Below are 16,166 nucleotides of genomic sequence, written 5' to 3' on the forward strand. Positions count from 1 at the left end.
CTACTATTCTTGTCCCTTTCATGTTTGCAGGAAAGACTGAAGACCACTGGTCCTTTTTTTTTTCTTACCTAACCTTAATCAGTGCATGAGTGTTGCCTCAATCAAACTGAGACCCCAGGAAAGACTTTAATTTAAAAAGGCCAACATCTCCCACGGCATCTGCGGCCCTCTCCAGTCATCCTGATCTATATCTTACCACTGGACCTAGATAGCTCCAGAGGAGAGAGGGAGGCTGGTGCACAGTCCTCCCTCACCTAAATCCGATTCACTTGCAAGTGTTAGCATCACCTTCCTGATGTCATGGTCCCCTTCGAGAATGAAGGACAAACAACAACAATCTGTCAGCTATCCTCACTTCCAAGCAAAAAAGTCTTTTGAGTGAGCAAACTAGGTGGTTGTCTACCTAAGAAGAATTCAAGAATCCTAGGGAGGTCACCTAACCAATGCTCAGCTGACCTCTGATTTAACTTTTGTTGCTTTGTCTTAAGGCAAACAAAGCATTTGGGCTACCAAAATGCAAATACATAAAAGCTTTATCTGTCCCATCTGCCTCAAGGTAAGTTTGTCAGGTCCTTTTCTGGGGGCAGATTTCTATAGGAATTTTATAAAGAGTGTGGAAATAATTTGTGCCTCAGGTAGGGGTTGGGTCAAATCAGAAGCATATGAGAATGACCATTCTCTTACTGATATTGGAAATTATCAGGTTATTAGTACTTTAGGTATAGCATAATTTGTTATTATAAACTGAAAGTGATGGGATTTTAGAAAAGGCACTCTTCTGGGCAATAGTGTTGGGAGGAGATGAGAAAAGAGCAAAGAGGGGTCGCAAGGTGGAAGAGAAGCAGGAAGCAGTACAGTGAGCTCTGCAGTAAAACTCCTCCAAACAACTACAAAATCAGCAGAGTTAACTAGAACAGAGGAGAGCTAGAAGCCCACCAATGCCAATAGCATCAGTAACAACTGTACCCTTGCCCAGTGTTGGGAGCAAGGAATGTCAGAGAAGGAGCAAGAACACTGGGGTCCTACACAGGTCACATACTGGAAGATCAGCCAGAGCAGAGAGTTGGAACCGGACCAAAGCAACAATGCAGGGATACAGACAAACAGACAGAGAGTGGCTAACATGCAAGCCACGTGGCTCAGAGCTCCAGGCTTTGTTCAGATAAGTGAACAAAGGGCTGGGTTAACTAAGGGAGAGCAAAAGTAGGTAAATGTCTAAGAGTAGTCCAACAGCAAGGGCCTGAGTAATCACAATCAGTGAAGCTCTGAAGGAGCGTTTGCTCCTTTTGATGGCTCACTAGGGCCTGTCACTCCTATCCCACTGGGTTCTTTAAATCTGGTGGCTTACTATCACCAATACCTTAGAAGCACCATGGAGGAGAGGACAGAAAAGAACTCAGAAAAGAAAGTACACCAAAGACAATTTTTTTTTTCGACTTTACCGTTTTGCCTTCAGGTACATGCTGAATCCATACAAATGTACTAACTGTCGAACACTTTTCAATCACAACACAGTCCAGTTCTTGTCTGTCATCCCAGGGTGCCTTCAGGGAAAGTTGCTTGGATAAGCTGAATAATTTTGACTGTTTAGACCTGTGCTGGCATGCTGCCACAGCTGGCAACCTAGCCTTCCAAGACTGCTCCTATCCCTTCAAAAGCAAATTGATTTTACCCCTCTGGGTACAGTGAGAGCGGTGTTGGTCACTCACCAAGAAAATATTCCCCAAAGCCTCATTAAATTCAAGGTCCCAATGTACTTTGGCATTTTTAATGTTGGCAAAGTCATTCACTTGGGATGAATTTATGTTAATATATATGTAAATTTCAGGGCTTTCACTTAACCTTCACTTCCTGGTGTGCAGCTCCCAGGAGTCAGAAAGATCTCAATTCCCCCAGAAAGAGCAAAATTCTGAACATCACCTCCAGATGCCCAAAAGACCACAGTTTGCAACTGCCAAGCCAGCTATAACAAAACACTGAAATCAGAGAAAGATGCTTTCATGTACCTTCACCTTTCTATTTCTTTTAACCACTCACATAATGCCCCAAATCATCCTTTAAGGGGCTTACAGCCCTCCCCTTCTTTCAGCCCTTCCTAGCATAAGCTATTTGGGGGTGTGGATAGAGTGTTGAACCTGAAGGCAGGAAGATCTGAGTTAAAATCAAGCCTCAGAAACACGGACAAGTCACTAAACTTCTGTGTGCCTCAGTTTCTTCAATAATAAAATGGGGATAATATTAGCACCTACCTCCCAGAATTGTTGCAAAGATAAAAGGAGATGATATTTGTAAAGCACTTGCCACAGGGCCTGGCATATAATAGGTAGTTAATAAATGTTTGTTCCCTTACTTCCTTCCCTATCCTTCAAATATCAGCTCCAATTCTCAGGAAAGGATATAATGATATCAGTTATGCATATAGTAATGTGAAGTTTGACGCCTTATACCATGCACAAGACAAGTACTGCCCCTAACACAAATAGCAGTTCCTTAATAAAGATTTGGGGCAGCTAGTGCCATAGCAGATAGAGAACCAGGCCTGAAATCAGAAAGATCTGAGTTCAAATTCAGCCTCAGATGCTTACTAGCTGTGTCACCCTGGGCAAGTCATGTCACACTGTTTGCCTCAGTTTCCTCATTTGCAAAATAAGCTGGAGAAGGTAATGGCAAACCACTCCAATGTTTTTGCCAAGAAAACCCCATATGGGGTCATGAAGAATCTGAAACAATTCAACAACAAATAAAGAGGTACTGATTGATGTTCCAATTGCCATATTGAGAAATAGAGATTACGGTTTTTTTTTTTCTGCTTAGCCTCAAAAATAAACTAGAAATAAATGGTGGAAATTCTAGGGAGACAGATTTCAATTCAACAGAAGGAAAATTTTCAAAAATTAGAGATAACCAACAGTAGAATAAGCTGCTTCAGGAGGTAATATATTCTCCCTCACTGTAAGAATTCAAAAATTAGCACATGCTACAGATTTTATAGAAGGAATTTATGCTCCACATACTAGATAGACTTCTGAAGACCCTCCAAACGCTAATATTCCATAATTCTATGATTCTCCCAGGGGATTTGCATTTTCTCCCTCTCTCTATTTAGCTCCAGAAGGCAGAACTAAGAGCAGTAATTGTAAGATGCAGAAGCAGGTATATGTGTTGAATGTAAAGAAAACTTCCTGATAATTAGAGCTGTCCAATTATAGAATGAGCTGCCTTTGGAAGTAGTGAATGCCCCCTCATTAGAGGTCTTCAAGAGAAAATTGGACGACCATTTCTTTACAATGTTATAGAAGTTCTCTAAAGATTAGGGTTAGAGTTGGTTGACCTTTGATGCTCCATCTACCTTTGAGATTCTGTGAGTCTAACTGTAGAATGAAGGGTTCTGTCCCTTTCAAGAAGATTTTTGGGAAAAGAAGTTGGTGGGGGAAGTTTGGTAGGCATCCTTCCTGGATGCCCTAAAATTACAACCTGCTCTGCCTGCATGTAAGATTAGCCCTGGTGACAACCTTTTGACATTTCTATTTCCTCGGACTAAATAAGCAAGACTCAGAAGCAATTCAACATTGTAGCATACCGTTTAACAAACCCAAGACCTTAAACTACTGGGAGATGGGGTCCCTGTTCAATAAGACCTTGATAGGGAAACTCAAGAGCACTGTGGTTAAAAATAGGTTTAAACCAGGAACTCACACCACTTACCACAATAAGTTCCATTTAGATATGGGACCTAAATAAAAAAGGTAACTTTATATAAAAATTTAGAGGAGAAAAGAAGAAAATAACTTTCAGGTATATGGTTAAAGGAGGGAATCCTTCACCACCTAGGGATAATAATGATTATAACATGATACTAAAAGGTTCTTACAAAAACTCAAAACAACTGGAATAAGATAAATTGTTAAGTGGGTAATTTGCATCAAGCATTTGTACTTCTCAACTGCACTGACCAATTGGTACCATCAGTTTTGAATGTTTTATTTCATCCTAAACACTAATTGACGCACAATTGTTTTTTGCCAATATTTACCTTCAATTTTGAAATTTTACGAAGTCATTCACTATGATGCTTTCTTTTTCTACTATTTGACTATTGAGTCTGCTAGTTGACTATTAACATTTGACTAAGATAGGTAAAAAAAAAATGTACCACTCACTATGGTGTTTTTCTTTAGCTACTGCCATCATTGGGAGAGCTACTGCTGCTGTATAAGAAGTCCAGTGAGTCCCTCAGGCCGTATTTTCCTATAATGAGTTCAAAATGATTCATCATTGTTCCCTTGGCAAACTACATGTGGTATCACGTATCTTGTTTTAAAGAACAGGCTTTCTGTGTGACTATCAGGTTCGGGAATATCCTTATGATCCTTGAACACTGAGCAATAAATCAGCCCTTCCTGTCATGGATTCATTACAGCAGTCCTTCTCTCTAAACATTACAGAGGTATTTCTGAAAAGTCACGTGTAAGTTGAATTTTTGTAAGTGCCCTACAGGAATTTGTTCTCTGAAGAAATCCTTCAGTGAACACTCCAGTTTATTCAGTTGGGTTTTTTTTTCCTTTTTTTCCCTTAAAGCTTGAAAGATGTTTTTCTAAGATGGAGGTTGCTGTTCTAGAAGTAATTTCATATTATACTTAAAAAAGAAAGTTACTAACTGGTCAAGCTCTTGAACCAGGAAGTATATGGTGGGCATATGCTGTAATGAGGTCAAAGAAATAGGGTAAGGGAGTAATATATACTGAATATTCATAGTAAATAAAAGTATCAAAATAAATATCTTTTCATTAGGATTACTGAACAAATTGTGACATTAGAATGTAATAGAATATTATTACAGTGTAAAAAACAGCTAAGATGAGAAATGAAAATGAAAAGATTTTTATAAACTGATACAGACCAAAGTAATCAGAAACAGGAGAATAAAGCACACCATAAGTACAATAATAGAAATGAAATCATCACTTAGATTAATTGCAATAATCAGCCTTGGTCCTGGAGAACAGGTGATGAAATACACTTCCATCCTTTCAGAAAAGAGATAGGGAACCAAGCCTGTATATTTCAGAAGTTGACAGACCTAGGAATTCTATTGGTTAGTTTTACTTGACTGCTTTTCTTTGTTACAACAAAGGGTAAAATGAATAAGGAAAGAGTCTTAGGAAACAATGATGGTGTTGGTTGGTTGTTTTCTTAAAGCACCAATAAAATGGTTTTTTTTAAAGCTATACTAGCATCTCTAAGAGATTATCAATCTTATCTCTGTCCCTGTTTGTCTCTAGGTTTCTTTCTGAATAAATCAGATTACAAAGAAAATGTAGAGAAAGAGATGGAATGTGGTCCTTTTCTATGCATGTAAAGCTAGTCTACTTTATGCAATCATTAGCCATAGAAATTAGCATTAAAGTGAACATTTCTCTGCCTTCGCTAGCATGTCCTCCAACTGGCTTCGTGTCATTAACTTTCTTAATGAAACATCTTCCCTTGAAGCATTATTATGGAAAATTAACCCTAACAATTTAATATTGTAATACAAATATTGCAATGCAATCCTGATTTCTTCTAAATTCCCCTTATAAATAAAGCTATCCAGAAAAAAAATAATAAAATGAAATGAAAATAGGGACTAGAACTATAATTTCATTGAGATAGTGAACTCCATCTACCAATGCAGGTTGGCATCTTCTCTACAAGAGAGTAGTCTAGAATACCGAGAAGCTAACAAAGTGAGTATTTCAGAAGTGGGACCTGAACCCAGGTGTTCCAGGTGGCTCTCTAATAACATCATGCTGCTACTCAAAATTTAATTAAAATATATTCAAATTGGTAATTGCCATTATTTTGAATTGTATATGCATCTCATACAGGAAAAGGGAGAACAAAAACTTCCAGAAGCTGTTGCAAAAGTTAGGTGTTCAACTCACACATAGGTGGCACAGTGGATAGAGTGCTGGGCCTAAAGTCAGGAAGACCTGAGTTCAAATCCAGTCCCAGATATTTATTAGCTGTGTGACCCTGGGCAAGTTATTTAATTTCTACTTCTCTTGGTTTCCATACCTATAAAATAAGGATTATAACACAACTTACTTTCAGGGTTGCTGTTACAAAGATAAAATGAGATAATATTATTAAAAGACAGTGTCTGACAATCAATCAATTAATAAACACTTATCAAATGCCTACTATATTCCAGGCACTGTGCTAAATGCTGGGATATAAAAAGTGGCAAAAGACAGTCTCTGCCCTCAAAGAGCTTACAATCTAATGGAGATAATAACATGCAAATAAATATATACAAAGCAAGCTATATATAGGCTAAATAGGAAATAATTAACAGTGAAAAGGCATTAGAATTAAGAGGGGTTGAGGAAGGCTTCCAGTGAAAGATGGGACATTAGTTAGAATTTAAAGAAAGCCAAGAAGGTCAGTGTGCGGAGCAGAAGAGGGAGAGTTCTAGGCTTGGGAAACAGCCAGAAAAAAAAAATGTGTGGAGCTGAGAGACGGAGGGTCTTGCTCATGGAACAACCAAGAAACAAGAGTCACACAATAGGTGTTATATACATACTTAATGCCCTCCCTACCCTTTCCCTTCCCCCAGCCTCAGAACAGGAAAATAACCAATGTTTCAATTCTCTCTTCCTTACCTACATGCCCATCAAAATTCCTATTCTTTCAGTGCTCTGGTGTTAGCTAGTTGGGAGAAGAATAATTGATTAAATAGTCATTCTATGCCCCTAGGAGGCCACTAAGATGGGGGGAGGGGCAGGACCCAAAGTAAAAGGAAGAAGGTGGTAACACCAAGTAAATGACAGTGGAATGAATGAACGCACAAAGGGAGATAGAAATGAGAAGTGAGACAAAGACAAATTTTACAATTTTGCAGTAACTCTGCACCTAACACAGCCAAAGAAACTATACTATAGGTGCCCAAGGTTGTCATCATGATACATGTCAGCTTAATAAAGTCAGCATGAGAAGAAAGATGTCTGAGCAAGACATCTCCACTCAGTACTGGCCAGCTAGCATATATTGATCTTGATCCAATGAGCCTTTCTGGCAGGATCTGACTTTCCACTAGCCTAATTCCCTAACCAATCTCATGAAATGTATATACCCTGTACTACACTCTGGCCCTTAGAAACCTTAAGACTTTGTGGATTCTGTCTGTATATCTGGCTCTATCATCATCATCATCATCATCATCATCATCATTATCATCAAAATTGACATCTATATAGTCATTTAAAGTTCGCAAATCACCTTTCAATACATTATCTCATTGGAGCTTTACAATAACCCTATGGGGTAGATACTATAAGCAATATCATCACCATTTTATAGACAGTAATAATAAGTAACTTTTTATGGCACTTTAAGGTTTGTAAAGTGCTTCACATATATTAACATATTTGATCTTGTGGGGTAGAGGCTATCATTCCCATTTTAGAGATAAGGAAACTGAAGATCAGAGAGGGAGAGGTTAAATGTCTTGTCAGTGGTCGCAGAGCTAGTGAACATGAGAGACGGAATATGAACCCATGTTGAACTGACTCTAGGTCATAGAATTTTATCCATTACCTCAAGCTGTCTCTTAGCAACTACCTTCTCTCTCTGTCTATCAAATATCAACCCAGTTTTTATAGATGAAGACATATTTATTTCTAAGAAGAAGAGTAAACTCACAACTTGTATGTGGAAGATAAGAGAATCAGAGTACTAATAAAATTGTCTGTCCAATGCATAATTGGATGTTTTTCACGTTCCATAAATACACCCTAATCTAGCCAGTTTCCACAAGTGTTCTCAAGTGGTCCAGCCTGAGGTCTTACAACATCTAACATATTCTAATCCCAGAACCTGGAAACCCTTTCTGATGATACACTCTTGTTTTACTTTCCTGGTCCAGCCTGTCCAATAGCTTTAGCTTTGCCCAACTATCATAAGTTTTATTCCATTGGTCCATGATGTACCTCATGCCCAGACTTTCCAGAAGCCACCCCCATTGGGAGGAGGTGTGGACAACAGAAGTGATTGAAAGGGCCAAGCTAGTCCTTGTGCTTCTCCTTTACATAACCATAACACTGGCACATCAGTAACCAAATCATCATCCCTCTCCCTTGATCAATGAGACATCACAGAACATGCATGCTTTAAACTACAGACAATAACCTACTGCCTACAATACCCTCAAAGTTCATAAAGACACACCACTACCACTGTTCCCCTACTCCACTCACCTAATTCTTACCAGCCATGATTTCTATTTAGGCCAAAGGAAAGGACTAGAGAAATCCTTAGTTTTCAAGGGCTTAAAGGAAACAATGGTTTCTAGACATTGTCCATCCACAGTGGGCAAGGTGACAGTGATGGCTCCCACAAGCAACTCACAACACTCACTGTCATAATTACCAGAGCTCACTGTTCCTAAAGAAAGACATCCAAGGTGGAAATGTGAGAAACATGTGAGGGCTAAATTAAACTAATCATCAGTAAAATTTGGAAGACATTCAAAATAATAATTCTACTAGAAAACAAAATATAATTTTTACTGTGAAAATGAGACTACCATAAAATTTCAAATAAGCTAATAATGAAACTGCATTAGTTATATGAAAACCAAACTCAGCCCATCTTGTGAACAAATGCCATTTTGTTGTTTTCCTGCAAATCGCCTGATTTCAAGTAATCCCACTCCCTTATACTCCCCTTCCCAACTTAGAAAGTACCTAATCTTACTTAATCCTACATCCTGTTTTGTATCCTGTTTATTGTTTTCTTTTAACGTACGAAGATCTGTGCAAAATCCATATTCAGGGTCCTTGTGCCTACTGAAAGGGCCTGGACCCAATTCTTTCTGCAACTGCATACCTTGCAAATAAATCATATAGCTTGGACTTTGTTTCATCGGTTATTATAAATTCAGTCTTAAGAGTTGGTAACCATGAAGATACTTGAGATAGGATCCCATCCCCAGGACAAGATTCTTAGAAGACCTCCCTAAAATGTGCTCTCATTGATTTTTCACTGAGGGACTTCCTCATGGAAGACTGCCCCAGAGGTCAGACTTCTCCTTGATCTCGAATTCTTCTGAGGTAAGGTAAACCCCCACACTGCTGGGGAAGCTCCCACACTGCTAGGAAAGCTCTTTTAAGGGAATGATAGAATCTGGTAGTAGCATACCAAAGGGAACTCTCCTCCCCTCCTAGAAAAATTTCTTATATCCTAGGACCAGGGGAAACTCCCAGTTCATCAGACAATCACCAAAAAGTACACTATTGAATTACATGAAATTTGGTCTAAAACTGCAAAAGATTCAGCTGGTAATCTGTTTTGGCCCAATATGGCACTTTCCATTAATGCAAATTAAGGCTAGTCATTGAAAATCCTCATTCATATCTGATGCAATATTGGTTTTACTGGGCCATTTTATTTGATGGATTGTGCTTGACAGACCCCAAAAGGGTTTTTTCTTTATATCCTATTCTGCCTGTTCCCCTGTAGTCTCTTTTATCTAGCCCTACTCTCACCACCACTTCATATTGCTAAGCATACTGCTTTACAAGCATCCCTCCTCCTTCTTCCTCCATCTTACTCTCTTCCTACTATAACAGGAAATTTGATCTCCTTTGAATACGAAGGATTTCCTACAGGTGTCCCTGCTGCAGTTATCTTTCCTTTCTAGGAAAGACTTGCACCTGACCCAACTAACCCTGATATTCTATTATTTGCAAGAAGTCATCAATCTTCCAATCCTTCTGACCTCTCCACATAGAGAAGAAATATTCCTAAATTTAATGTGTATCCTGGAACTGTTATAACCCCATCTCAGGCCATAGTTAGAGGTTACAATCCTATCTGGGGAGACATAACTGATTTAATGGAGATATTACTCTCCCCCAGGGCAAAGAACTGCCATTTATCAAAGCTGCAAATAACCAAGCCCCAGTAGCAGGAGTACCTGCTGGCCCTGTGCAGTCTTCCTAATTAGCCATTACAAGATCCTCATTGGAACGCTAATATTCCAGCTGACCACCGCAGACTATAGCAGGCTAAGAAATCTTTGATCAGAGCATGGTAGTGTGTGCTGTCTGCCCTGAATATTGGAGTAAATTCCAAGAAACTGTCCAGTAGGAAAATGACCCCCTAACTGCTGTTATGATAGGCTGTGTAAGAGTGCTAAGCAGTATGTGGGATTAGACCCACTCAACCCACAAGATGCATGAATTATTAATACATATTTTGTTGGTCAATCACAGATAAAAATATCAAAAATATTTTCATACGAATTACCCTGGATGGCATGTAAAGGTCATTGGTAAGCTTAAAAGCATCATTCAATATTCTTATGAAGGTAGAGATAAAGAGGAGAAACCTAAGCCAAAACCTCAGTCTTGGTCCAGCTCACTTCCAAGCTTTGGCTCCTGCCCAAACAGCTCCAGCTCCCATTCAAGAGCTGTATCAGGGAACTGAGGGCTGCATGAATGCTTTTACTATTTCAAAAAGGACCACCTTGACAGAGAATGTAAAAATAGGAATAAAGGGGGCCCTAGAAGAGCCCAAGGGAGGTATTTGGTATGAGGGTACTAGGGAGGGGCAGGAACCATAGATTCCGATGAGGATCTTTTTTTCCCAATCCTGCTGTCCTTGCCCCAACTATCCCAGTTTCTACCTCTCCCCACATCAATGAACCTCATCTCTTCCTTAAAGTTGGTAACATGATTGATATTTGCAATTAGATACTAGCTTCTAATTTGATTTTGGTGAACAAACCAGATCCTGACTGTACTTCTATTGGATCTCTAAATGTTATCAGGATCTTGGGGAAGCCTCAAAGCATCCCTAAACTGTCTCTCTATAAGGTTACTGTTGGTACTCTCTCAGTAGAGCATTCCTTTCTTCTTATGCATGAATCTGTTGTTAACCTGTTGGACTGTGATCTCCTCTGTAAACTTAAAGCCATTATTTCCTGCTCCTCTGAGGGATCTCTGTCCTTGTAACTCCCTGAGGACTCCCTCTCTTTGTTCCTTGTATTGGTTTGGAATGCCCAAGAGACCCCTAACAATAGTCCAGGCATTCCATCAGACATCCTTGATTTTCTATGGGTCACTTCATCCTCAGATGTAGAATTGTTAAAAGCTGCTGTCTGCATCACCATCAAGGCTAAGGAAGACGTCCCACCATGCATTCATCAGTCTGCTTTGGGCAGGGAGACCATTGAAAGTATTATACCCATTATTGACTCTCTGAGGGATAGAGGTATTATTGTTCCATATAAATTCCCTTAAAACACTCCTATCCTCTGTGTTAAGAAATCCAAGCCAGGCCCTGATGGCAAACTTTATCACTTTGTGTAAGACCATTAATGTTTATTTTATACCTAGACACCCAGTAATGCCCAACTCTACCACCATCATATCTTCAGTTCCCTGTGAGGTTACCGGTTTCATCATGACAGATCTTTGCTCAGCTTTTTTTAACATCCAAATTCACCCAGAATTTCAGTACCTGTTTGCCTTCATGTGGAAGAACACAAAATGGACGTGGACTCATCTACCTCAGTGATGATATGTAGAAAGCTCCACTCTGTTTTCTCTAATCTTACAGTAGGAGCTGGCTTTTATTACTTTCAATGGCTCTTCTCTGGTTCAGTAAGTTGATGATCTCCTACTAGTGGCATCCAGCATTGAGGTCCATCAAAATGAGAGTCACTGTCTTCTCCAACATCATCTAAGGGGTCATAAGGGTTCTAAATCTAAGCTGCAGTGGTGCCTCCCCCAGGTGGAGGGCCTTGGTTTCATTCTGTCTGCTGGCATTCAGTCTGTTTCCCCAAAGCATGTACAGCCTCTTCAACAATTGTCAGTTCCCAAGACCAAAAGATAATTACATGCTATTTTGGAAGCAGCTGGATATTGCCACCAGTCAATACCATCCTTTGGTGAGATCACTGAGCCTCTAGTTTTCCTAACTAAAAATAACATTTCAAAACCTTTCCAGCTTGAACCAGAACCTTACTGACCTTGCAGATCTCAAGAAAGCCCTGTTATCAGCTCAAGCACTGGGACTTCCAGATTACAGTAAGTCCTTTTCTCCTTTTGTACATGAACATAAGGCTTCAGGGGTCCTCACTCAATCCTTTGGACCCTCTCTTTATTCTGTAAGAATATTACTCCATTCAGCTAGATTCAGTGACTGCAAGAGCTCTGCCCTGCTTGCAAGCAGTAACACCCACCACCTTTTTAGTTGAAAGGGCATGTGATTTGCTTTTAGGGGCCCCACTTGTAATGTAATGCCCCTATGAGGTTAAGGATCTCTTGTTGAGGTAGTGCTTTCAAACTTTTTCTGGTCAAAGATTTGCTACATATGAAGTGACTTTATTGAGCAAAGAAAATGTGATTCTAAAGCATTGTTCTATTCTCAACCCAGCCACATTACTTTCTGATTTACTTAACACAGAGAGCCTCTCCATGATTGTTCCTCTGTGGTATATATGGCTGAGAGACCCTGCAATGACTCTTCTGAAACCCCCCTGAAGAACCCTGTCCCCATCCTATATGCTAATGCTTCCTCTTTTATGAGAGATAGCACCTGGAACACAGGTGTTGCCATGGTTTCTGATTTTGACACTGTTTAGGCAGCCTTTCTGGCATCTTATCTCAGTGCCCAAGATGCCTAATTGACTACACTTACACAAGCTTACTGTGTTCTGTGTGCAACCATCTACTCTGAATTCCACTATGCTTTTGGAGTTTGTCGTTTGTTGCAGAAGGGTTTCTTGACTTCTGGTAAGGTCATTGTGAAGGCACAATCCATCGGTGAACTTCTATCTGCCCCACAGCTTCCTAGTGCTCTGGCTATAGTCCATTGCCCTGCTCACACTAATGGAATTGATCCTATTTCAAGAGGTAACAATCAAGCTGATGTTGCTGCAAACTTTCTGCCCTTGAGGGCCACACACATGTGGTTCATCTTTCTGCTTCTGATAATGCTGACCTCTCTCTATCTTACAATTATTGAAATTGTGAAGCGATAACATCATTTTTGTGCCAAGCAGGCATATGGGATCTGGTGACTGCAGAAAGCAAAACCACTTATCCCTAGGAGTTTTTATCACCAGGGATGTCTGTCTGTACATAAAGAGGAGTCATTATGGCACACAAGGGATTATTGATATGATTAGAAGGGTGTGGGTCAACCCAGGTCAGGGGTGAGGAACCTCCAGCCTTGAGGCCACATGCTGTCCTCCAGGTCCCCTTAATAAAAGGATTTGTTCTGTAAAACTTGGACTCCATCAAAAGGCTGCACCCAAGGACCTAGAAGGCCCCATGTGGACTTGAGGCCTCAAGTTCCCCACTGCTGCCCCAGGTATTACCCCTGTTGTTGCATGTGTTTGTGCCTCTTTTCCTACTTAATCAGTCATTTAATCAACGTGCATTCCATGCCACCACTTTCAGCAGCCATCCTCTAGCTAATACTCATTTCCAACATTTACAAATTAATTTCATGTGCATGTCTAAGTCTGGCAACTATAGAATCACTGGGAGGAGATACTTCTGTTGTTTCCTATATACAGGAACTGAAAAGAGACTGAGGGAACTTTACAACACAGGGCCTGCAATATAGACTGAGCCCTTAGACTTTTCAGTACATGATTTTTACCTTATAGGTAAGATCTTACAGGATGGGGAACCTCAGGGCCACATGTGGCCCTCTGAGTCAAGTGCAACCCTTTGACTGAAACCAAACTTCACAGAACAAACAGTGAAGTTTGGATTCAGTCAAAAGGCCGAATTTGAAGATCCAGAGGGCCACGTGTGGCCTCAAGGTCGCAGGTTCCTCACCCCTGGTACATCAGTAATTTCCAGTGTAGAATGGAATTCAACCTGCCTGGGAAGGCCCACTCCAAGTATTACTGACCACCTTAATTGCAATCAAGATCAGAGAAAAAGATTCTTGGATATGCTGTGCCTATGTAAAATCTGTAGGCCATGCTTTGTATTATCTTAGAGCAACTGGGCCTCATGGATGCTGGGTTTGTCATCATATCCACCAGAGTGACCGCAATAGATGGACAGTACTCCCTATTACTGAAAACTAAATTCTCCCACAACTAGCAGTTGCATTGACTCTGGCTATCCTAAAACATCACCTTTGAAATAGGCTTTTACACCCTTTGCTTTAGCCATTTGCAGTATTTACGATCCTGATATTACCAAGGGAGACCCTTTTATTTGTGCTAAAACCAGCCTCTTTAATGGGATGAGACAAGAAAGCTCAATGTATTTCTTTGACCAACCTTACTTCCAATGGTTCTAGCTGGACCAAACATGATGCATCCTTCAATATAAATTTATGCTTTTTTAAGAATAATTGAACCTTTGAAGGAATTAAATATTCCCCCTTCAAAAGTTTCTTGGGGAGTAGTATCCCCTGGAAATTTTTTTGTCTGTGGTAGTTAAATGCATTCCTCTCTTCCCCATAATTGATTTGGGAGATGTGGGATCACCTATTTGACACTACCAATATCAGTTTTTAATCATACCATAGGACTAGTGAGAAAGAAAACTACCAGAAACTTGAAAGCAGGTGATTTAAATGTCAAAAAAGAGAAGAGACCCCAGCTAGTGGAAATATGAATATAATCCCAAACCCTGTGAAAGAATATGGGGTGGGGTGGGGGGATAAGAAGCCAAGATGGCAGAGTAAAGGCAGGAAATCATCTGAGCTTTCCCAAATTCCACCCCACCTCCCAAAACAACATTAAAATAATACCTCAAAACAAATTATGGAGCAGCAGAACCAACAAAAGGACAGGGTGACACAATTTTCCAGCCCAAGAAAGTTTAGAAGGTTGGAAAGAAAGGTCTACCTCACTGGGGTGAAGTGAAGTCCAGTGCAGGCTGCGTCAGCTCAGACTGAGCCCCTGAAAGCTAGCAGCAGGCCGTGGGAGTGACTGAATCAGCATCAACTGTGGTGGCTTCCATCGCTCTCAGCACACAGATGATAAGAGGGTCAGGAAACTGATCAGAAGGAGATTATAGGAGATCCTTTGTCAGTAGTGGGTACAAGACTCTGTTACATTGTCGATACACAGATCTGGCTTGTCATCCCAGGGCAAGAAGGAGAACTAAAAGGAGCAGAGACCCTGGTCACAGTTCCAAGGTAAAAAAGACTGTTTGTGGTCATTCATAAACTAGAGTACAGTTCAGGAGAGCAGTGATCTCTCCTTAGATCATACCACCTTGGAAGAACTGAAATTTACAGATCCCCAGAACTAGATCTGAACACAGCAGCACAAAAAAAAAAAAAAAACAGAAAACCTGAAGCTTGGGACAGTACCCCCTGCATCCCCAGAATAGAGCCCAACTTTAACATATAGATAAAAGTCGAGAAAAAGGCTGGGAAAATGAGCAAATGTAAAAAAAAAAAAAAAGGACCTGACCATAGAAAGTTACTATGGTGACAGGGAAGACCAGAACATAAACTCAGAAGACAATGAGATCAAAGCAGCTGCATGCAAAGCCTCAAAGGAAAAAAATGTGAATTGGTTTCAGGCCAATAATATAGAGAGGCAGAGGGGAAAATGGGGAGAGGAAATGAAAGTAATGCAACAAAGAGCTAACAGCTTGATAAAGAAGGCACAAAAAAAACCTGAAGAAAATACTATCTTAAAAAGCAGAATATGTCAAATGTTAAAAGAGGCATAAAAATCCACTAAAGAGAAGAATTCCTTAAAAAGCAGAATTGACCAAATGGGAAAAGGGATACAAAAGCTCTATGAAGAAAATAATTTCTTAAAAATCAGAATTGGGCAAGTGGAAGCTAATGACTTCATGAGACATCAAGAAACAACAAAGCAAAATCAAACAAATGAAGAAACAGGAGAAAATGTGAAATATCTCATTGGAAAAACAACTAACCTGGAAACAGATCGAGAAGAAACAATTTAAGAATTATTGAACTACCTGAAAGCCATGATCAAAAAAAAGAGCCTAGACATCATATTTCAAGAAATTATCAAGGAAAACTGTCCTGATATCCTAGAACTTGAGGGTAATATACAAATTGAAGGAATCCACTAATCACCCCCTCAAAGAGATCCCTACGTGGAAACTCCCAGGAATGTTATAGACAAATTTCAGAGCACCCAAGTCAAGGAGAAAATATTA

This window comes from Phascolarctos cinereus, unplaced genomic scaffold (genome assembly GCF_003287225.1).
Source record: "Phascolarctos cinereus isolate Bilbo 61053 unplaced genomic scaffold, phaCin_HiC Scaffold_726;HRSCAF=1367, whole genome shotgun sequence".
NCBI classification, from domain to species: Eukaryota; Metazoa; Chordata; class Mammalia; order Diprotodontia; family Phascolarctidae; genus Phascolarctos; species Phascolarctos cinereus.